The sequence below is a fragment of the Ailuropoda melanoleuca genome, chromosome 2 (assembly GCF_002007445.2).
Source record: "Ailuropoda melanoleuca isolate Jingjing chromosome 2, ASM200744v2, whole genome shotgun sequence".
Classification (NCBI taxonomy): Eukaryota; Metazoa; Chordata; class Mammalia; order Carnivora; family Ursidae; genus Ailuropoda; species Ailuropoda melanoleuca.
The window spans coordinates 170,123,483-170,146,631 of record NC_048219.1 but is presented as its reverse complement, the minus strand read 5'-3'; the positions used below and the strand labels follow the sequence as shown (position 1 = coordinate 170,146,631).

At 43.5% G+C, this 23,149-nt stretch overlaps 1 protein-coding gene and 1 long non-coding RNA gene across 6 annotated transcripts in view; one reads left to right on the top strand and one right to left on the bottom strand.

Moving 5' to 3' along the window:
• GPR1 (G protein-coupled receptor 1) overlaps positions 1 to 23,149 on the top strand; it is a 44,344-nt gene that overhangs the window by 16,647 nt on the left and 4,548 nt on the right. For 4 of the 5 annotated variants that reach the window (XM_034655048.1, XM_034655049.1, XM_011226547.3 and 1 more), the window contains one exon: positions 15,843 to 15,915. The gene's annotated coding sequence lies outside the window, so the exon portion shown is untranslated. Of the gene's footprint in view, positions 1 to 15,842; positions 15,920 to 23,149 lie in introns of all 5 variants that reach the window. The other variant, XM_034655047.1, reaches the window with a different exon arrangement.
• LOC109489825 lies at positions 94 to 9,461 on the bottom strand. The gene is made up of 3 exons (XR_002142959.2): positions 9,390 to 9,461; positions 8,864 to 9,016; positions 94 to 336 (listed from the first exon to the last, which is right to left on the bottom strand). It is a non-coding gene; the product is annotated as an uncharacterized LOC109489825 (long non-coding RNA).

Below are 23,149 nucleotides of genomic sequence, written 5' to 3'. Positions count from 1 at the left end.
AGCCAATCTCTAATCCACGTTCCAGTTCTGTCAATTGCTTCAATAATGTTCTTTTGGGCCTTTTATTTTTCTCTAGTATAGGATGGAGTCCAGCATCATATATTACATTTAGTTGCCATGTGTCTTTAGTCTGTTTTAATCTGGAACATTTCCATAGCCTTTCTTTGTCTTTGATGACATTGGCATTTTAAAAGAAAACAGAACTTAAAAAAAAATAGTTCCTCACTTAGAGATTGTCTGATATCCATCTTGTGTCACAGGTTGAGTTCTTCTAATAGAAAACTCAGAGACAGAGTTTAATGATCGGATATTAGGTCATGAACTTAGGATCAATACCTGTGTGCAAAAAGTGGAAAGACAATTGGGCAGGGGGAGAAATTGAGCTGCAAGGTAGGACTAGCAAAGATAGCCAGAGGTGGACCTATGAAGCTAAAATGGATCCATCAGAATTGTCCCCCACTGGGCCACCATGGCCGGGGCTTTCTACTTCCATGCTAACCCTCACTGGAGGTGAGCCGCTCTAGAAGGGCATGGACCCAGGAAGGGAGCTCTACGTAGGAGCAGCAGGCCCTGAAGGGCTGCTAACTGGACACTACCTCCTGATGATTCTCCCACGAGCTGGGCAACAAGTTCGGGATCTAGACTATGTAGTAACTATACCTCTGTTTAAAAAAAAAAGATAAATGCAAAAAATCGTTATCTAGTCAATTGTCACAGATTACATTTTTTGTCCTTTTTTTTTTTAAAAGAAAGCTCTAGGGGCACTTACCTGGGTGGCTCAGTGGGTTCAGCATCTGACTTTGGCTCAGGTCATGATCTCAGGGTCCTGAGATTGAGCCCCATGTGGGCTCCCTGCTCAGAGGGGAGACTGCTTCTCCCTCTGCCCCTCCCCCAGCTCATGTTCTCCCTTGTGCTCTCTCGCTCTCAAATAAAAAAATAAAGCTTTAAAAAAGAAAGCAAGCAAGCATAATGTGGGTCTTGAACTCATGACCCCAGAGCAAGAGTTGCATGTTCCACCCAGAGCCAGTCAGGCCCCCCATCTTTTCTCTTTTAATCTGGAACTACAATTTGTTTTTCCTCGACAAAGGCTAAACAGAGCAGGTCTGATGTCTTGAAGAACCTTCCTGTTTTTCGGTGTTTTTCAAATTTGAGTCTTGTGACTTAATGTCACAGGAACTGAGAAAAATATAATTTGCTTTTAATTCAATGATTTTAAGTATTAATGCAGATGAAACAATTTTCGAAGATGTGGACTATCTTTGCTAGCATAGTCATTGAAGGCCCGCTTTTATATTCATTATTAATAAAGGAGAGTCATAGAGAAGTAAAGAGATAAAATGATTTATGACACCAATTTTATTACACATGTATAAAATCGAGTTAACTCAGTATTTGTGTGTGTTTGAGTGTGTATACGTAGCCAGACACTACTTAACCTTCACATTTTCTTCTCTAGCAAAGAACGAAACGAAAGCAGCTTTGTGGGGTTTTTTTTTTGTAATTTGCTAGTGAAAACAGGAAATGAAAGAATCATATTATCTTGTCCCATCATATTATGTCGTACCATAATCATATTATATTATATTGTTACTAAAGCTTCTTTAGTCCTTTAAATGTAGCACTCATTATAAGCAGCTCTAATCCTCTTAAAATATTATGACTCATTCATTATAACAAATTAAGGAAGACATGAGACACGAAGATCTTTTCAGATTATTTCCAGACAGGCTTCTTTAACTAATGTCCTTCAATTGAGCTAGTTATAAGTTTTCTGATGGAAAATAATTATCTCTGCTAGGTATTAGTCAAATACTTTCAAAATTTGTCCGTGGCCACCACCTTGACAAGGGACAGGAGTATCTTCCTCTCTCCCCCCTCCTTTCCTCCATCCCTCCTCTCTCCTTTTTTCCCTTCTTTTATGGAAAGAATTTACTGCTAAAACTATATTACAGTACTTTTTTCCCACCTAACCTAAGACATATCCCATAAACATTAAAGAAGTGGGAAATCATCACCATAAAATTTACAACTTTATATGAGATAAATATAAATCTAAAGATTTAGTGTTTTGTGAGGATAAAGTATAATAGAGAATTGGTCAATTTTGCCTATTTTGAGCCAACATGTTTTGATTCAGCACCATTCCTTGAATATTCATTGTGTTTAAGTCCCTGTACTGGACCCTTTGATGAGAAACAAATTTGACTGTTTGATTGATTCATGTATTCATTCATTCATTCACTTTTATAGTCTCTACAACTAAATTAAATTTAGGAAGGAGAAGGTGGTGGAAAAATATACGTGTTTCCATAGGAGTTTAACTAGTAAGCAGGCTATATTACTATTCCTAGACTTAATAAGCCTAATTTTTTATTTGTGGGGTGTTTTTTTTTTGAAGATTTATTTATTTATTTCAGAGAGAGGGGGCGAGCAGGAGGGTTAGAGGGGGAGGGAGAGAATCTCAAGCAGACTCCAATTGAGCACAGAGCCTGACTTGATCAGACTGGCTTGATCTCACGACCCTGAGATCAGACCGGAGCTGAAACCAAGAGTTGGACACTTAACCTAGGCACCCCTCAGCCTAATTTTTTAAAGAACACCATGCTATTTGAGCCACGTGGTTCCCATATGCACAAAATATGCCTGTTCAAACTCCCCATCTGGGTGACATGAGCAAAACTAGCAAAGTCAGGACCTCAGAAAATGCTCTCCTTCACAAAGGAACGAGAAATGCAAAATGGTCTGAATCCACTTTTCCAGAACTCTAATCCTTATCCAAAGGCTTGCGACAATCTGGGAGTGTTCATCAAAAACAAACAAAAACAACAAAATTTAAAACGGCTTAATCTCAGTACAAGAAGTGAGCTGTGTGGCATTTGTGACTTGCTCTAGTCTTACCCTGCCTTGCAATCTGGAAAACTAACAATCCACCCCCTCAGTGAAGCCCGGCCGCCTCGTAGCAAGTGAAAGGAAGAGAAAGTAGTTTTGGGACTCTTTAGAAGCTTCACTCCCAGGGAACTATTATGTGACCTGGCTGGTGGCTCCCTGGAAAGCCTCACTTGCAGGATTATCTATATTTGACCTAAGGCAGCTCACCTACGGTGAAAAGCTTTTTCCCCATAAGCATTTATCGAAAATAATAACAGGAAGTTACTTAGCTTTGCAGCTGCCTGAGGAGAGGGATACCAGTTGAGGGAAAGCATTAACCAAAAGCTTTTTTAAAAAAAATTTTTTTAAAGATTTATTTATTCATCTATTTGAGAGAGCAGGCCCATGTGCACGCACATATGTGAGGTGGGGAGGGGCAGAGGGAGAGGGAGAAGGAGGAAGCTGACTCCCCGCTAAGCAGGGAGCCCAATGCAGGGCTCAGGCACAAGACCCTGAGATCATGGGGCGCCTGGGTGGCTCGATTGTTCAGCGTCTGCCTTTGGCTCAGGTCATGATCCTGGGGTCCTGGGATCCAGCCCTGCATCAAAGGGCTCCCTGCTCAGCAGGAAGCTTCTCCCTCTCCCACTCCCCCTGTTTGTGTTCCCTCTCTAGCTGTCTCTCTCTCTGTCAAATAAATAAATAAAATCTCACCAAAAAAAAGCCCCAAAAATAAAAACAACCCTGAGATTATGACCTGAGCCAAAACCAAGAGTTGGACACTTAACTGACTGAGCCTCCCGGGCGCCCCTCACCAAAAGCTTTAAAAGACTGATGAATAAGACATACAGAGAGGCTTTGAAAAGCTCTGACCTATACCTGAGAATCAAGAAGGCCACATGCAAGTATAAGGCTGTGCTCATGCCCAGGGTTCGGTGCATTGCCAAGAAAGCCATGAAAAGGCCCTAAACTTTCACCTTGGATGACCTTGAAGGTTCTGCAAGCAGAAAATGAAGCCTAAGGCAGACTTGAAAGTGTGCCCACTTGGGGCACCTGGGTGGCTCAGTCAGTTAAGCGACTGCGGGAAGCCTGGTTCTCCCTCTCCTGCCCCTCCTCCGACTTGTGCGCTCTCTCTCGCTCACTCACTCTCTGTCTCTCAAACAAATAAATAAAAAGCTTAAAAAAAATTAAAAGAAAAAGAAAAGAAAGTGTGCCCCCAACATGCATCTGTGCCCCCTGGCTCCTCAGCAAAACCTGGGAGACTTATTGGTTCCAGGCATTTAAGGAAATTTCCAGGTCCTACATTATACCTTCTTAGCTTTGCATGGTGGTAACAACAAAGGAAAGGTTGCATAAGCCATGGCTTTGATGTTTCTCTGCATTCCTGATCCCCCCCATTTGAGTGCAGGCCCCTACGAATTTTCTTTACTTTCTCGCCAGCTCAGCCATACATTTAGAAAGATGATTTTGTTATGTTTAATCCAGTGTTTTTCCAGGTTTTGTAGTGAAAAGTGTTTAAAGAATACTTGGATATCTAGAGTACCATATTGCCAGAATCATAATTCCACCCAGCTTTCGAGCTATTAGGAAGGGTCTACCAACGCTGTCATTTCACATCTGAATACATACACAGTAAGGCGCAGGGAGTCGTGTGGATTCCACTGACTGCACTGCTCAAGAAGCCCACTCGTCTGTTTCTGCGGCTCAGCCTCAGAGCCAGGCTCGAAGCAGCTCCTGTTTTCTCTCCTTATCCACGAGGGGCCCCAGGACATCAGACACCTCCCTCTCCCTCAGTGGCTGACTCTATCCACCTCTCTTGTTGCACGTCTATCCAAATGCCATATTCTTTGCTCCACAAACATTTATTTTTACCTTGAATCTTTTACTGTTAATCACCAGAGGAGAATAGTAGATACCAGAAACATGATTGGTATGAGAAATTTCCAAGCATTTCATAATTTTACAAAAGGTCTTAGAATCATGGTCCGGATTCCCTTCTAGAATGAGTTTGTAGCTTCCAATTTTATTCTCTTAGGGCGTTGTTCCATATTGGGTGAAGGCCAAAGGGATGCTGTTTTTAAACATGACTCTTCTTCCTAAACTGAAGATAGAAGGGCCTGTGGATGCTATCAGGGCAGAACAAAGGTATCCCTGTCCTCTCCCGAGTCACCAGATTGAATGATCCCCAAGTCAGTCAACCTCTGTCCTGATCAGGAATATTATGGGACACCTGGGTGGCTCAGTCGGTTAAGTGTCTGCCTTCAGCTCAGGTCATGACCACAGGGTCCTGGGATCGAGTCCTGCATCCGGCTTCTTACTCAGCGGGGAGCCTGCTTCTCCCTCTGCCTGCCATTCCCTCTGCTTGTGCCCTCTCTCTCCTTCTCTCTGGCAAGTAAATAAACAAAATCTTAAAAAAAAAAAAAAAAGAATATTATGGCCGTTGTTTTATAATCCTATTTTTAGATGCTCAAAACACCCACATATCAACTAGACTTTGACTGTGGTCCTACTTTTAACCACCTGGTTAGCACAAGGCTTTATTCCCTTCTGCCACTTTGATTGATAATATGTTAGACTGCTTTACCTTCCGTCCTTTATTTTTTAGACTTTCTTTCCTATTTTCCATCTCGTTGTTTCGCTGTGCTATGTCTTAGGTACCCTCTTCAGATACATCTTCTAGTTTACAGTCTCCCTTTGACTGGGCCTAAGCTACTATTTTATGCATCCAGTAAAATAAATTTCAGTATTAACTTTGTAATTTCTAGAAGTTCTGCATGATTCTTTTTTTTTGTTGTTTTTTTGTTAAGATTTTGTTTATTTGACACAGAGAGAGACAGCCAGCGAGAGAGGGAACACAAGCAGGGGGAGTGGGAGAGGAAGAAGCAGGCTCCCAGCGGGGGAGCCTGATGCGGGGCTCGATCCCAGAACGCTGGGATCACGCCCTCAGCCAAAGGCAGACGCTTAATGACTGCACCACCCAGGCGCCCCACATGATTCTTTATAAAACTTTTTTGGCCCAAAGTAGATGTTTTGCCTAAAATCCTAGTACTTATTAGTGCTTCTGTCTTAGGATTTTTTTTTTCTATCCCCACCACTCCATATTCAGGTATTTATGTGTTCTACTAACTCTCTGTTTTTCTCATGTGTAAAATGAAGGACTAAATTGTCTCTGCCATCTCATTTCACTTTAGCAGACTATAATTCCAAGATCTTTAAAGATTTATTTATTTATTTGAGAGAGAGTGAGCACTCGCATGTGAGCAGGGGGAGGGGCAGAAGGAGAGGGAGAGAGGGAATCTCAAGCAGACTCCCCCTGAGCACGGAGCCCGATGCAGGGCTAGATCCCACGGCCCTGAGACCATGCATGACCTGAGCCGAAATCAAAAGTCTGGCACTTAACCGATTAAGCCACCCAGGTGCCCAGTAATTCCATAATCTTTGGCCATACTAACTTCACCCTCTTTCAAAGAGATTAAAGAACAGAAATCGGTTTGTAAAAGGAGAACTCCCCTTCCCCAACTAATAAGGGCAAGTTGAAAAAGATGAAAACAAATAGAAATGGCAACTACATCTTCGGGGGTGAAAATGAGACATGAGAAAATTGTTTCCCTTCACAGCACATTACATGGCACATTTACCCTTCATGGCACTGCATCCCTCCCAAACCCCTTAGTGAAGGAGGCACTGCATATATGCGTGGATTGGTAGGAGATTATGGCCAAGCCACAGAATCAGAACGACATCCTGACCAGTGGCCAGGAGAGCCAGCAAGCTGTGTCAGGTACAATCTCAGAGTTTCCGGGTTGGCAGCGCTTTAGACATCATCAAACCCAGTCACACTTAATTCCTGGTTTCCTCCTACAAAACCCTCAGTTCGTGGTTGCCTCATTAAACACCTCCACGTATGAGAAATGTGCCATCACCTGACATGGCTTTGCACTAGAAGGAAAGCTCCGTGGGTTCTGTTCACCACTATTCACTACTATTTGTTCAGGGCTTAGGACATATAGTAGATGCTCAATAAATATTTTCTTAAATGTTTTTTGATAAAATATTTTTTAAATAAATAAATGCCTATTTTTAACAACTATCATCTTTAGAAAGTTTTGCCTTATGTTGAGCTAAAATGTGTCCTTCTCTCGTGTCCTTAGTTTTGCTCTCTGGTCAGATAAAAGTTCCCTCATCTGCATACCAAACCACGAACCATGTGAAAAAAGTTATCCCGCTCTGAGGCGCCTGGCTGGCTTAGTCGGAAGAGCATGCAACTCTTGATCTCAGGCTTGTGAGTTCGAGCCCCATGTTGGATACAAAGATTACCAAAAAAAAAAAAAAAAAAAAAAATTAAAAAAAAAGTTATCCTGTCCTTTCTCTTCTAGAATAAATAACTCCACCAATTCATTCAGTGTTCCTTACATGATGTAATTTTAAGCTTTCTCTCTGTCCTTTTGTCTCTTTTCTGGACGTGCTCCAGTTTATCACTGTTCCTCTGAAACTGTAATTCTCAGAAAAGAATACAATACCCCCAGGTGCAACCTGACCAGTTCAAGCAGAGTTGGACAAACACTCCCTTAATTCTATTAGAACAGCTCAAGGACAAATTCACCATTTTCCCCTTTTTTAAAGCAGTCACATTTCTTTCACATAGAGCTCATGGTCAAGGAGAAGTCTTACTTTGGTGCAGAAACTTCACACGTCTAAACTTCAGAACAGATTGCCACAGGACACGAGTCACACTGCCTTTGGTGAATGGTGCACATCGTGGAAATGCAAGTGGAGGTGGGGGGCTGGGACCCCGCCCAGGCAGGCCACATCAGCTCCCTTCTCCTGGATGATAAAAAGGCACTGAACAAGCCATTAGCCCATCTTCTGTATCTCTTTGATGTAGGCTTACCAAATCCATCTTAAGAAAAAAATCCAGGGCCTGTAATTGCTGCCTAAGCACATTACCAACTAGGAAAACCTGTCAGGAGATGATTTGTTTTATACAGTATCTGGCACAAAGTTCAACGCAGGTGTTGCTTAACAAGTGAATTCTGAAGTGAGAGAAGACAGGTAATTTCTAACGAACATTCTGGACACTGCCTTGAAGTCCTATTTTCCAGGTCAGTATGGTGAAATTAGATTTTTTAAGAAGTAATAGGAAGGCCATTCTGAGTATCTCTTTTCGGAACCTTCGAAACTTGATTATCTTGAATGCAAACAAAACGAAAGTGTCTTCAACTCAAGATCTCTATGGTTACTCTTAGTATGACTCTGTATAGTGGTTTTATTTATTTTTCTAAGATTTTATTTATTTATTTGAGAGAAAGAGAGAGGAGATTGCACAAGCAGGGGGAGGGGCAGAGGCAGAGGGAGAAGCAAGCTCCCTGCTGAGCAGGGACCCTGATGCAGGGCTTGATCCCAGGACCCTGAGATCATGACCCGAGCCAAAGGCAGATGCTTAACTGACTGGGCCACCCAGGCGCCCCTGTATGGTGGTTTTAAATATGAACTTAGAATGGCCATGCTTTTGCTGCTTCTATTTGTTTATTTATTTTTATATTTTTAAAGGTTTTATTTATGTACTAGAGAGAAAGGGAGGGAGAAAGCACGAGCAGGGGGAGGGACAGAGGGAGAAGCAGGGTCCCCGCTGAGCAGGGAGCCCGATGAGGACTCAATCCCAGGACCCTGGGATCACGACCTGAGTCGATGGCAAATGCTTAACTGACCGAGCCACCCAGGCACCTGCTTTTTCTGCGTTTAATAACTTTCTGTAATTGGACTTTAGGCTTAAAACAGTTTGTCTAAATTTTCCTTGTTAGAGGAAATCTATGAACAGAAAAGATACAGACAGGAACCTTTGCTAAAAGTAAAATTTTAAAAAAATTTTATTTGCAAGTGGTTTGTTACTGAGTTCCTTCCAAGTTCCTAGCCAGGAAACAAACTGCTTATGTTATGTTTCTCTGAAGATATATTATAGGACTTGTGTAGGTGCCAAGATATTTTCTGATTTAAGTACCTGGTGAAGCACTGGGCTGTTGAGTTCTCCGAAGCACTGAGATGATAGGAACAGCGCGGGTATATGCATACGTCCATCCTCTCTCCCGCACCACTGTATTTAATGACTTTCACAAGATCCCTTTTCTTTTCCTCAAGTACCAGACCTCCGTCTCTGGGACAAGGTGAATCGTATCCAAGATGAAAGAAAGATATTAAATAAATGCAGATTATTTTATTGTATAGTTACTGTGTCCAGAACCAATTTACAAAATAATACAGTGAAGAGGCCTTAGAAGTGGTTCTTCCCTCTCATTTCTACCACTACAGACAGTGAGTAAATGGAAACGGTGCCTATTGTAAAATGAATTAAGAATAAAAGAAAGCTCTTAAAATATAGTCCTACGTTTTACCACTGAACCAGGATCTGATATTCTTTCCTTCCCCTCCCCCTTCCTCTCTTCCTTCCTTCCTTCATTTATTATTTTTCTTTCTTTCTTAGTCAAGGAAAGAAGAGGGGAAGATATAAATGCTCTCTCTCTCCTTACCTTCTAGTTATGCGAACATAACTACGCAGACCTAGTTAGGAAGTGGAGATTCTATTTCTCCCGAGTTCCACAGCTGTTTTGGGCACCACAGCGTGTTTATAACCTTTTCTCACAGATGTTACATTTTATGAAATCTGACTCATTAGGGTGGTACTAGTATCTTTAGATGGAAAGAAATCCCTGAGGGCTGGATGATTACACAAGTCGGCTTCACTCAAAACCTGAACTATTTGAATAGAATATTTCCCGGAAAAAAAAGAATTTGTCGTAATTAAATAAATCAGAGAGCAATGATTTTAAATTCTTTTTTCTTTTTTTTTTTTTCCAGGAAGAATGAGGGAGGGACCATGTTCTTGTTTGGGGAGGTTTCAGTTTTATTTGCAGAATGTTTCTGATTTGTGTGGGCCTTTTCGTTTTGGACCTTGGTCTACGATTTTGTTTCAGTGTGTAAAAAAACACTGACTAAAGGACATTGTTTGAATGCCCATTCTGTGCAAAGCACCAGATTTGATACTACTTGGAGGCCTGGAGGGTAGTAAAAGAGCTAGAATACATTGTCCTGCCATCTTTGTGCTTCTCAGAAAAGTTTACATGTCCCTGTATTTTCCAGATGAGACCCCTGGGGTCCCCAGAGGGAAGGTGACTCATCCAGAGACATGCTGCTAGTGACACGCAGAACTAAGACTAGAACCATCTCTCCTTAGCTCCAAAGTTTTTGTTAACACACCAGGCTACTAGGATCCTGTGGACTTAAATGGGGCAAGAGTTATGGCACGGCCAACACTAGGATTAGACAAATGACACAAAATTGTCACAAGTACCGAAAATCTCATTAATCAAAATGAATGCAAAACATCTTCTAAACAAAAAAATAGCAAAATTTTAAGCGAAGTCAGGATCTGGCCCTGCTCTTGTATGACCCTGCCTCACTTGCCTTACCCTGATCCTGGCCCTACATCATGCAATCTGAACTCTTGGGTGAGCTAAGGAGTCAAACAATAAGGAAATATAACCATGGCTGGGATAATAGTAAAGCATTATTATAATTGTAAGTTGTCATGGAATCCTTGAATATATAGAATGAGATGCCCAGATGTTCAGAGATAGATCACGAACTATCCACAGTATTGTATTGAGATGAAATGGCTCACATTTGTTTTATTTTATTATTTTTTAAAAAGACTGTATTTATTTATTTGTCAGAAAGAGGGAGAGAGAGCACAAGCAGGGGGAGTGGCAGGCAGAGGGAGAAGCAGGCTCCTTGCTGAGCAGGGAGCTCGATGCAGCACTCAATTCCGGAACCCTGGGATCATGACCTGAGCCGAAGGCAGACGCTTAACCAACTGAGCCACTCAGGTACCACAAAGAAAATCTTTTAAAAGAGAAAAAAGAAAGAAACAAGAGCATGGGGGAAAACTCAAAATGTACCAGTGGGTCATGCTAATCTCTAGGGAACACTGTTTCCATAATGAACCTGTTTCCCTTCAAAGGCTCTGGACAAAGTGGAGACTCAGTGAAGTCTGGCTGGAGGGCTTTGATCAGAAGTAGAAACTGGGGGGCGCCTGGGTGGCACAGCGGTTAAGCGTCTGCCTACGGCTCAGGGCGTGATCCCGGCGTTCTGGGATCGAGCCCCACATCAGGCTCTTCCGCTATGAGCCTGCTTCTTCCTCTCCCACTCCCCCTGCTTGTGTTCCCTCTCTCGCTGGCTGTCTCTATCTCTGTCAAATAAATAAATAAAATCTTAAAAAAAAAAAAAAAGAAGTAGAAACTGGGTTAAAATTTTTCTTCCCTGGGGCGCCTGGGTGGCACAGCGGTTGAGCGTCTGCCTTCGGCTCAGGGCGTGATCCCGGCGTTGTGGGATCGAGCCCCACATCAGGCTCCTCTGCTGAGCCTGCTTCTTCCTCTCCCACTCCCCCTGCTTGTGTTCCCTCTCTCGCTGGCTGTCTCTATCTCTGTCAAATTAATAAAAATAAAATCTTTAAAAAAAAAAAAAAATTTTTTCTTCCCTGCGTGCCTTGGTGGCTCAGGTCATGATCTTCAGGTCCTGGGATCGAGCCCTATGTCGGGCTCCCCACTCAGCGGGAAGTCTGCTTCTCCCTCTCCCTCAGCCTCTCCTCCTGCTTGTGCTCTGTCTCTCTGTCTCTCTCAAATAAGTAAATAAATCTTTTCTAAAAAGTTTTCTTCCCCTTTTTTGATTTTCTTCTCTCTCATCTATGTCCTATGCCCGAAGTGGTAAGCTGGGACCTGGGTACATACCATTTGAAAGTACCCTTGCCCTTAGGAAGCCAAGAAGAAATCCCAGTGAATCCAGGAGGACAGGAGAAGCCTTTGGCAAATTCAGTCCTCCAGGTTCATACGTGGTCCAGTTCGCCAAGAGAGACTAGACCTGCTTCAGGGCCGTGAACAATATGCACTTGCCTGAGTGTCCTCAGACATCCAGCGGCCGCAGAGCTACGTGGGAGTTGGCTTAGGTCCCTGGTCAGACAGTTTGGCTCTTCACTTTTCCACATTTTGCAGGGACTTTAACAGCGGAGTCTGAACCAGCCCCAGGAACAGAATAGGTTCTGGGTACATGGGGGCCTATGACATCAGCTTACTATGCACCTGTGACAGGAGCTCAGCGTTACAACCTGTGCTCACAGTCTGCTCCCCTGGGCCTAGGGCTGCGGGTGGCAGGTGGTGAGTGGTGAGGAAGTAGCAGAAAGAACCCAAGCAACTCTCTCGTGTCGTTCTCAGCTTCCTCCTATCCAGTAATGCTCGTTTGTAGGGAGGAGTGCTTCATTTTTTCCTTTCCTTTCCTTTGGTTTTGTTTTCATTTAGCCACAGGTATAGCTCTAGTAAAGGAAAGTAGAATTATTCTCTAAAGTCAGTCTCATTCTCAGAATCTCTACTGCTTGAGAAAGGCTTCTTGTGCCTTGGGTGCCTAAAGGTTAAGGCCTTGTGCATTCACAAATTTGGATAAGAATTCGAACCATGCCAGCTTGCCGGCCGAAAGGTTTTTCCAAGTTCTGCGATTTTCCTCGTCTTCAGTTTCCTAATCAGTAGATAGAAAATAAGGGCTCAAAAATCATCTCAAAAACAGTTGTCATCGATCCTTCCTCTTAAAAGATGAAGGTAAAGATCCCCTCGTGCGTGCATCCATGCCTTCTGGAGCCTCCCCATCCGGCAGCCAGGCTGTGTCCGAACCCCCTCAGGGCCCATCCAATGCTGTACATCTGTTTGCTCGATTTGTTGGCTGGTAGGTTTTTAACATTCTCCGTTTTGAATGGCTATAAATTCTTGTTTCTACTGGCTGTTATGCCAACATTTTTTTTGCCCTAGCTCCAACATGAGAAACACAGAGAATAAATGTCTCGTTTTTTCCTCATCTTCGAGTATCTGAAGACAGCTATCAGACTCCTTCAGTTTTCCTTTCTCGCTGGTTTGCTTCAAACATGCCAACAAAGACATAACTTCGAGTAGCCTCAGTCTCCCGAGTCCTTCCTTTTACACTGCTTTCACTTTCCAGTGGTCTTCTCAAAATCTGTTTTGCCGACCTCAATGAACTACTCCTAATACAGATTGACCATGACCAGGTGGAGCTGAGGCTGCCAGCTTTGTTTTCATTACATAAAATAATTTTAAATGTTAATGACTAATGGCTCTAAACCATCAAAATAATGGTTCCAGCGCCCAACTGTTTGATAATGATCGCCTGGCAAGACTTTTGACTTAGGCTTCATTTTATCTTCTGTGACTACATTTTATCCCACACCCCCTCCCATGTCCTCCCAGAGGGGGCAAAAAGGCAAAAATATTGTCAGGCATAATCTTACATGAATGGGAGGAAGTTCTAGAATTGTTGCCCTTCCCTCCACCCCTCACATTTTTGCTGCTGTGTTGGAAAAACATTACTGTTGCAACCAAAACAAGTTTTCCTTCCACCTCCTTGACCAAGTTTACTTACTACCTCTCTGAATTCTATACAGTATTGTTCTGTGAAGTGGCTACAAATTCAGTCTATTCTGCAAGTCCCTTGACTTTCGTTCCTTCTTTACGAGAATAGCCTTCTCTCTCCTTTTTAATTTTTTTAAGGTTTATTTATTTATTTTAGGGAGAGAGAGAGAGAGCAAGAGAGCATGAGAGCATGCGAGTGGGGGCGGGGCAAAGGGAGAGAATCTCAAGCAGACGCCCCACTGAGAACAGAGCCTGATGCAAGGCTCCATCTCAGGACCCCTGAGATGGTGAGCTGAGCCGAAATCAAGAGTCTGACACTTAACCTACTAAGTCACCCAGGAGCCCCAGCCTTCTCTCTCAACAAAGGAAATATCTTAGCATAAATTAAAATAAGACTCCAATGGCTGCCCTTTCAGTTTCCACCCTAAACCTGGTATTCCCCTTAGGCTTCTGTAAATGTCGTTGACTATACGTGATTGAGAAGCAAAACGTCTTCAGTGTCAAGTAATGATGAAATAGAAAACAGGCATGTTATGGTAGGCTGCATGGACTTACACTGTGCGCCCCTGACTTCAGAATTTAAACCACGGGTGGTATCTACCTATGAGAAGTCATGTAATCGGTGAGGTGCTCTGTTGTGACTCCTGCTTCCAAAATCAATTCTCCAGGAGACATAACACTGCCAGAAAACATTAAAAAGGATGAAAGCTTTAGCATTGACCACTTACATGAATTAAAATATCCAACACGTAAATTGGGAAAATTTGGATCTCCAGCAGCTGTGTAGTCACATACCCTACAAAAATAAAGTTACACAAGTCCTATGCCACTGAGGTTTTCAAATTCAGTACCCGCATTCTTTCTGCTAAAAAATTACTTGGAAAATCCCTTTTCAAGGAAATACTGATTTGGAGATTTCTCCTTGCTATGACCAAGGCTTTGAAACATTACATTATTGTTGGTGGTGATTCTCCCAGACTCTGGGTAAAATTTGGAAAGAAGTGAGATAAAGACCTGGACTCTGTTGGGGTGCCTGGCTGGCTCGGTTGGTAGAACATGTGAGTCTGGATGGCAACTCTTGATCTCAGGGTCATGAGACCTAGCCCCATGTTGGGCATACAGCTTACATTTAAAAGGAAAGAAAAAAGTAAAAAGACCTAGACCATATCCTTATTCAAAAGTAAATAAGTAGCTTATGTAAAAGAGAGAAGTAAGAGGAATATAATGCTCTATGGTATTCTATTTTTTCACCACTCTTGGCCAGATATGGGGATAACATGGCATCTGAGGGCTAGACACAGGGGGCCCCCAACTCAAACACTTCCAGAAAGCAGGCATCTAACATTGTGTGAACTACATACAAAGTTAATTTTTTTTTTAAAGATTTTATTTATTTATTTAACATAGACAGAGACAGCCAGCGAGAGAGGGAACACAAGCAGGGGGAGTGGGAGAGGAAGAAGCAGGCTCATAGCAGAGGAGCCTGATGTGGGGCTCGATCCCAGAACGCCGGGACCACGCCCTGAGCCAAAGGCAGACGCTTAACCGCTGTGCCACCCAGGCGCCCCTGAAGTTAATATTTTTTAAAATATGAAGCTCACAAACAAAACAAGTTTTTTAAAAAGGATTTTTTTTTTTATTTACTTGAAAGAGAGAGAGTGCACAAGCAGTGGGGAGGGGTAGAGGGAGGGGGAGAAGCCGGCTTGCCGCTGAGCAGGGAGCTGGTTGTGGCACCCAGATGTGGGGCTCAATCCCAGGACCTGAGACCATGACCTGAGCCGAAGGCAGACACTTAACTGACTGAGCCACCCAGGCGCCCTCTGCCAAAATAAGTTTTTTAAGTCTGTGCTTAAAATCTTCTCATACTTTTTTTTTAAAGATTTTATTTATTTATTTATTTGAGAGAGAGATAGTGAGAGAGAGAGAGCACAAGCAGGGAAGAGAGGGAGAAGCAGGCTCTCTGTTGAGCAGGGAATCCCATGTGGGGCTTGATCCCAGGACCCTGAGATCATGACCCGAGCCAAAGGCAGCCACTTAACCGACTGAGCCACCCAGGCATCTCTCTTCTCACACTTTTCATGAAATGACACAAACAAGTCTTCTGCTGTTCTATCCCCCACCCCCAACGTGGGCTGCATCTGGTCCTGACCTGGTCGTCATCAGTAGCTACAATTATTGAGCGTGCTTTATGTGCCAGGTCCCGAGCAAACCGCTTTTTGAGGATTTCCTTACATGATGATTGCAGCAACCCTATGAGTTAGTGCTATTACTATACGTATTTTACAAGCGAGGAAGCTGAGGTTTTGAGGTAGGAGGTGATTAGTCTGAGATTCCACAGCCAGGAGGAGATGGGACTGGGAACTGCTATCAGGCATTCTGGTTCCAGAGCCCACAGGCCACTTGAATGCTGGGTATTTCAATTACACCTGGGTGTTCATTAGCTTGAAGTCTCGCAAACAAATTAAGCCTGAAGCTTTCTCCCTGACCCAAGGTTAATCATTCACTGTTCTCTCCCAGCAATCCACAGAGCCATACAGATTGTACAAATCCGGACGCTAATTTCTGGGGGGAGCACTGAAACAACTGAAACGTAAGTAGGTGCTGACTTTGCAAATATGTGCTATGTCCTCTTCAACTGTTCAGGGGAACCCTAGGGTTTAGACTCGCAGTCAGCCTTTTTATGAAAAGACCTTGACCCCAACAGAGTGAAAATAGGTATCATTTCATTTCCACTTGATTCAATTGTTTTTTTCACATAAAGGAAGTACTTTCTCCCAACCCCATTGCCTTCGAAAGTGAATAAAACATTTGTATGCCTACGATTCGTTACCTTTTCTATCTGAGGTTGATTTTAATGCCAACTCAATATGAAAGTTACTGTGAAGATTATACTCAGTTGAGCTAAGCTTCCTGAAAGCGTCTATTAATTTCTTAAATGAATGTCCATCAAAGACATCTCCCTCATCTTTATTCTCACTCTCATGCCTAAGGCCCTTCCATCTTTGAAGTCAATCGTGGCAACATTCTCCCAAACCGCTGCCAGATGATCTTTACGAAAACAAAGTTTCAGTGCTGTCACTCCCTGCTACAAACATTTTTATTTGCTCCCAACTGGCAGTGGAATAAAATCCAAATACTTAAACATGACATTCAAGGGCTTCATTACCAGAACCCTCCCCTATTTTTGGTGTCTTTTTTGAGCCAAACCAAAATACTTCCATATTCCTAGTATGCCAAGGGCTGTGGTTATTTATCTTAAAGTCTGACATTAAGTACCAAATGACATAGGAACTTACAGATAGGCAAGATGCTTCTCTATTAATGAATCTGTGTTGCCTGGCCTTGTGGGGTGGGGAAGCGATGTGACAATCACTGTTCTATCACCTCCCACCCAGCCGGAGCCACCTGCTGGTGCACTGAGACAACCCAACCTTTAGTTCCAATTTAAACCTCCTTTGCCTCCCTTGACCAAATCAATGGAGTGACTTTATAAAATATTTCTGTGAACTATAACATCTTCCAAGTAGAGACTGTTCACCCGAAGGGCAGCAAAATATTCTGCTGGTGTCAAAGATCTTGAGTACCATCTGGGGTGTGGTATAGGGCTGATATTTGAGAGCTAGTGGAAAATTCGGAGCAATGCCTCCAAATAATCCCCCCCCACACACACACACATTCTTTTCAAAAAAAAAAAAAAATCTCTCTTCCCTAAGACAACAGCCCTTGAAAAATAACATTTGCGGGGTGACGGATCTGTGGTTTTTCACCAGAGTTTCTCTGTCATATCTGTCGAGTCTTTCTACTCATTCCTGTCATTCGTTCAGCAGCGAAATACATGTCCCCTCAGGGTTTTCGCAGGGGCACATCCAGCTTTTGCATTCTTTTTTACCAGGGTTTCTGGGGCCTCTATGCAGGCAATCCTCGCAAAGATCAGCAACATCAAATCCTTCTCTCTGTTCCAAATAGATTAGAGACTAAATTTTCTTAAGACTTTTGCAATTGTCCATAAAAATCCATCTAACGCATCACTATGGAACTAAATTAAACCCCTTTGCATTCACTGAATGTCCTGCCAGAAGGAATCTTTGTGTTTTGTCAGGTAGATAAACACAGTGTTTCCCCCTGTAGCCGAGCTGCATTTAAAAGTTTAAAAGCTGAAAGCCACATTTCAAAGTTTAACGAAACACGTTTCTACCAGATGTCCTTCCCCAAAATCATCTGGCTTTTGTAGACTATTTATCACCATGCTTTCTGCCAGGACTCTTGCAAGTGAAATCTGTTTATTCAGAGAAGCGTTTAGGCTTTACTATCTATTAAATCTGAATAGATCAGAAACCAATTTATTTATTTTTAAAATCAGTTCTGTGCTCCAGGTCTGGACATTTGCTGCTTGAGTAGCTGGGTAAATGTAACCCAGGAATGTGATAACTTGGGTCCTCCCAGAATCCAAATCCCCCGTGGTAAACAAACCTCTTCACATTCTTTGGAAACCAACCCATACCCTTCAGGGATAGTCCTGTGACCTTTGCTCCACGCGGAGCGGTTTTCACGCGATTCTAACCGACTCGGGGGAGCCCGCCTGGGTTCGCACACACCGCGAAGCCTAGCACTTAACTTAAGTGGCCCGTCAAAAGCTGGTGCGGTCACGTATACCTTTGTTAGGCTTTATCTCAGTCAGAAGCATTTATTTGCCTTTCGGCAGCACATATGGTCTAAGACAAATACAGTAGCTCTTTCCTCTTTTCAGTCAAGTCTGAAAGTCTCATCCTGGCATTGTTATTGTGCCCTTCGAAGCATTTCCACATCGAGAAAGCTGTATGAGGTCCCGATGGAAAGTCACTGCCGACCAACACGGATTAACCCTGCTTGTTTAATAAATGACAGTGTTTCCTTTAGGCCTGGGTTGAAACACTTAATCCGCTGCTGTTCATCTTCATTTCGGGTGACTGCCCAGCAAGGCTCATTTCTCTGGCCCAGATGTTTCTCTGGTTTTCACCACTGCGTCTGATTCCCATCCTTGCATCGCTTCTGAAAGCCATATGTGTCTGTGTATATAAGCATGTGTATGTACTGTATCCACATGATTAAACTGAGGACCCATTTCCTCATGTTTTCTTTCGGTATCTCTCTTTGCCCTTTCTCTCTTAGCCCACCATGGATAAACAGATCCGTTTAACACAACACGATCGATGATACAGCAGAATATCAGTTTTTAAAAGTTTAAAAAGTCATCTCTACAGAAAAAGGAAAAGCCACCTCTAGGGACGCCTGGGTGGCTCAATCAGTTGAGCATCCATCCATCTTTGCGATTTTAGCTCAGGTCATATGATCTCAGGGTCATGAGATTGAGCCCCATGTCGGGCTCCATGCTCGGCGCACAGTCTGCTTGTCCCTCTCCCGCTCCTTTGTCCCAACTCATACCTAGTCTGCTGTATTAATTGGTAGAAAGTTAAAGTGAGGGTTTCTGGAGAGGCTTTGAAGTAGCCTTAAATTACCGTTGCCTCAGTGGGACCAAGGGGCAAGTCATTTGCAGAGGCCAATCCAGAGTTTCTATTTCCATTTTAATGTACAGCCTCCTCCTCCACTGTGAAAAGCTCACAGTTTTTACGAGTTGGCCTGCCCCAGGGGTCCCAGATCCGTAGATGGGCTGAATGTGGTCTGCAGCTGTTTTGTTCTGAAATAGTAGTTTAGAAGCTGGAAGCTTTTCACATTAGTAATATAGATATCCAGCCATTCTCCAAAAACTCTGGCAACACTAAGTCCTTATTTCCCACATGGAAACAATTGGCTGGGACGGAGTGACTGCTGTCTGCTGTGGGTGAGTCTGTTGTTCCTTGGTTCCCTCCAAGCCCATTGTCTCCCCAGCCTGAACTACCGTACCTGTTATGGTTACCTGCTCCCTGGGACATTGAAATTTGAAATACTCCAAGAGAACAGGTCTAATAGCATCACAACTCAAGATCTGCCCCTCATTTCCTTATAAAGTAGGAGTCTTATCAGCATACCATGGTCAACTGCAGAAACTCCCTCGTATTCAAGTCTCCATGGTTGAAAAGTGTGTTCCTTAAATGACTCTTGCTGGGGTAAAGAGATCCCCCTTACAAAGTCAGTTTCTTTCTCTTTCTGTTGTCCCCAAGGGAAGCTTCCCACTCTCTCTCTCCCAGTAAGCTTCCAGAGGCCGTGGCCATTGGTAGGAGTAGCTGCTTCCTCAAGGGTTTCTTACGGCATCTTTTCACAGGACGTGGACATGGCCTGGTCTCCGCCACAGTGCTTAAAGGCAAGGCCCAGAGGGCTAAGTGAGTTAGGATACAGGTCCTGCTGCTTTAACAGAAGCCCAAAAGAATAGCAGGGCAAGGATGTTCTCACTTAGCAATCCAGAAGGGGCAAGTCCAGAGAGGTAGGGCAGCTCTGCTCCACAAGGTCATAGGAGGCCCATGCTTCTTCTATCTTATGAAAACACATGTTTTCCTCATCCACATGGTACAAGATAGCTCATCACTGCATCTATATTCTAGCCAATGACAAGAGGAAACATGGGGTAGTGGAGGGCCTTAGTACAGAATGAGGGTCATTTTTTACTCTTCTCTTTCACATCTGGTCTACTTTGAAACCTGTTGATTCTGTCTTCAACATATAAGTTAGAATTCAGTCCATCCTTTTTTTTTTTTTTTTAAGACTTATTTATTTATTTGAGAGAGAGGGAGAGAGAACATGGGCATGAGTGAGGGGAGGGCCTGAGGGAAAGGCTCTCTAGCAGACTCCCCACTGAGCGCAGAGCCCGACCAAGGGCTCAATCCCACGACTCTGAGATCACGACCTGAGCGGGAATCAAGAGTCAGATGCTCAGCGACAGAGCCATCCAGGAGCCCCAAATTCAGCCCTTTCTCATCACTTCTGCTACCACCCTGATCCAGGCCACCCTCATCTTTGGCCGGAATTATTCCAATAATCTTCGAACTGGTCTTGCTACTTCTCCACTTGCTGGCTGCCACCGCCATTACCACCACTACCCACAATGGTCTATGCTCAACATTGCAGAAGGAGGGACTACACTGTAATAGAAACAGATTACACTTCTCCTCTGTGCAGAATCCTTCAGTAGCATCCCGTTTCCCTTAGAGTAAAAACGAGAGTCCTTCAGTGGCCTTCAAATGTCAACATAATCTGACCTCCCACACATCCTCATTGCCTCTTTTCTTCTACTCTTCCCCTTGTTCACTTTGTGCACCCTCTTCTAGACATGCTGGTGTCTTTCCTATTTCTGGAACATGTTAGATGCACTTCTGCCGTAAGGCATTGGCTGTTCCCTCTGCCAAGAACACTCTTGCCTGCAATATCCACATGACTAACTCCCTTACCTCCCTCCGACTTTGTGGTCACCGGCTTCCCCATGAGTCCTTCTCTGACCACCTTACTGAAAATTAAAACCACTTCTCCTTTCCCCTTAATTCCATTCTTCCCTCCCCCACCCCCATTTTTCTGCAGCACTTACCAGCTTTTAACACAATTTAACACACTGTGTAATTTGCTTTTCTATTATGTTTATTTTTTTCTGATCTCCTGCTAGAATCTAAAATCTAAAAGGGAAGAAATAATTGTCTCATTTAGTGAAGAAGCACAATTAACTAGAATAGTGCCTGAGAAATGTGGGCACTTACTGAATAGGTGCTAAATGAATGAGTGATTACGATTCAGAAATGGTGGTCGCCAGCTCTGGGTGAATGCTGCGGGTGGAACTGGGCCCCTCCAAAAAGGTACGCCGAGGTCTTAACCCCCGGTATCTCACAATGTGATCTTATTTGGAATTAGGGTTTTTACAGAGGTCATCAAGTTAAGACTATGTCATTAGGCTGGATTGTAATCCAGTATGATTCACGTCCTTATAAAAGCAAGAAATTGGGACACAGAGACAGACACCCGGGGAGGGCACCATGCGGCGATGATGGCAGATATTGGGGTGACACGTGTACAAGCCAAGAAAGGCCAAAGTTTGCCAGCAAATCACCACCAGCTAGGGAAGAGGCACGGGACAGATTCTCCCTCAGAAGGAAACCACCCGCCTACACCTGACTTCAGACTTCTAGCCTCCAGACTGTGAGACAATAAATTCTGTTATTAAGAAATTATAAGTTTAGAGCACTTTGTCATGTCAGCCCTATGAAACTAATATAGTTAGTCTCTAGATACATGGGTAGGTGTGAGATTTGGAAACTTACTTAGATCTGGAAGTGCCCATAAACTGTAAAGCAACATACAAACAAGCTGTAATAATTAAACGAGAACATGTTCTTAAGGGTTAGCCATGCTTGTCTAAGGACTCAGGGGGACACTTGCTGAATTCTGCCTTACTTCTCTGTTTTCTCCGTCCTACCCGTACCCCTCACCATCGCCACCACACAAAAGCATCTGCTCTAAGTCACAGGGGAATTCCTAGATTATATTTCCTGTGAAGGTTTCAGCTGGGCAGCGTTCAGCAACTCTTGAAGATCTTTCTCCAAGCTTGAACTTACTGGACCTTGTGTCTAATCAACTCATCTGCTTTCTGGAAGATTGGGGACCCCTCTGATACAGGGTTTTCTGTCTGAAGGGGTTCTGAAACAGAGGAGCTGGATCACTCATCCTCCAGGTACCTTCCTCCCACCAAGAGAACTGGGAAGAGAGGTGGTTGGTGTCCTGCAGCTGGCCCTGTGACCATTTCAGGAATGGCATTAGAGGGGGGAGGTTTCTGGCTTTGGTGAGGATAATGGTTCTAGTGCGAGTAGGAGTCTTCCATTGGCTTTCTATGTTTGGAGAATCAGCGTCCTTCTACTTAGTGCTTAGGATTTTGTAAGGTGACTTAAACTGCCACCTGGGCCATTGGGCTTCGGAATTCCTAATAGCCTAAAAGGTCATAGGCACGAGGAGGGAAGGGTGTCCCGGCCCAGTGTACAGGCAGAAAACAGAGGCAGGGAGTTAGACACGAGGCTAGAAAAGATCTGACATTGAGGACGGTCAGCCACCAGAAGCAGCGGGCAGAGTAAGATCCCAGACCTGCCAGAAAAGGGCCGCAAGAAGGGAGCCAATTCTTGCTCAGTGAAGTAGGATATATAAAGGAAAAAAGACTTGGTGTCAAGAAAAAGGCCAAGATCCGGGGGATGGAATTGTGGGTCAAGGCCAGAGAGATTCTGGCAATGACAGTGACTTAGGGGTGAACTCACAAACTCTCCCGTTACATTTGGTTCTGAACAGGATTTGTAGCTGAGCCAATCATTTATTCAGCCCCTGTGAAGCACCTGTGGTATGTTAAGATGTGTACTGAAGCACCAGGGGGTTCAGAGATGACAGGCGTTGTTCTCAAGCAGTTAAGAGTTTGGTAGGGCAGAAATGAAAGATAAACCAATGACAATTTAGTGCCTTAAGCACAGTAAGAGTACAGTGTCATACAAAAGCATAGTAACTAAGAGCTCAGGCTGTGGGTCCAATGATCTTAGTCTAGATTCTGACTCTCCAGTTATAGGTCGTGTGACCCTGAAGTCCCTGAACTTCCTCAAACTTCAATATCCTTTCTTGTAAATGGGAATAAGAGTACCTCTTACTTACTTTATAAGATTCTTGTGAGGATCAAATTAGACCATACATGGCTGGCACTTAGACAATTCCCAATAACATTGACTTTTTTTTTTTATAATAGTGATTATTATTGTGATTATCTGGGGGAAGGTAATGTCAGGAAATGTTTCCAGGAAAAGGTGGCATTTAAGCTGAATATTGTAAAACAAAGAGAAGGTGGCTGGGCCTTGGATTGGGAGGGTGCTAATGAATGGCTTTTATTTTTTAATTATGCC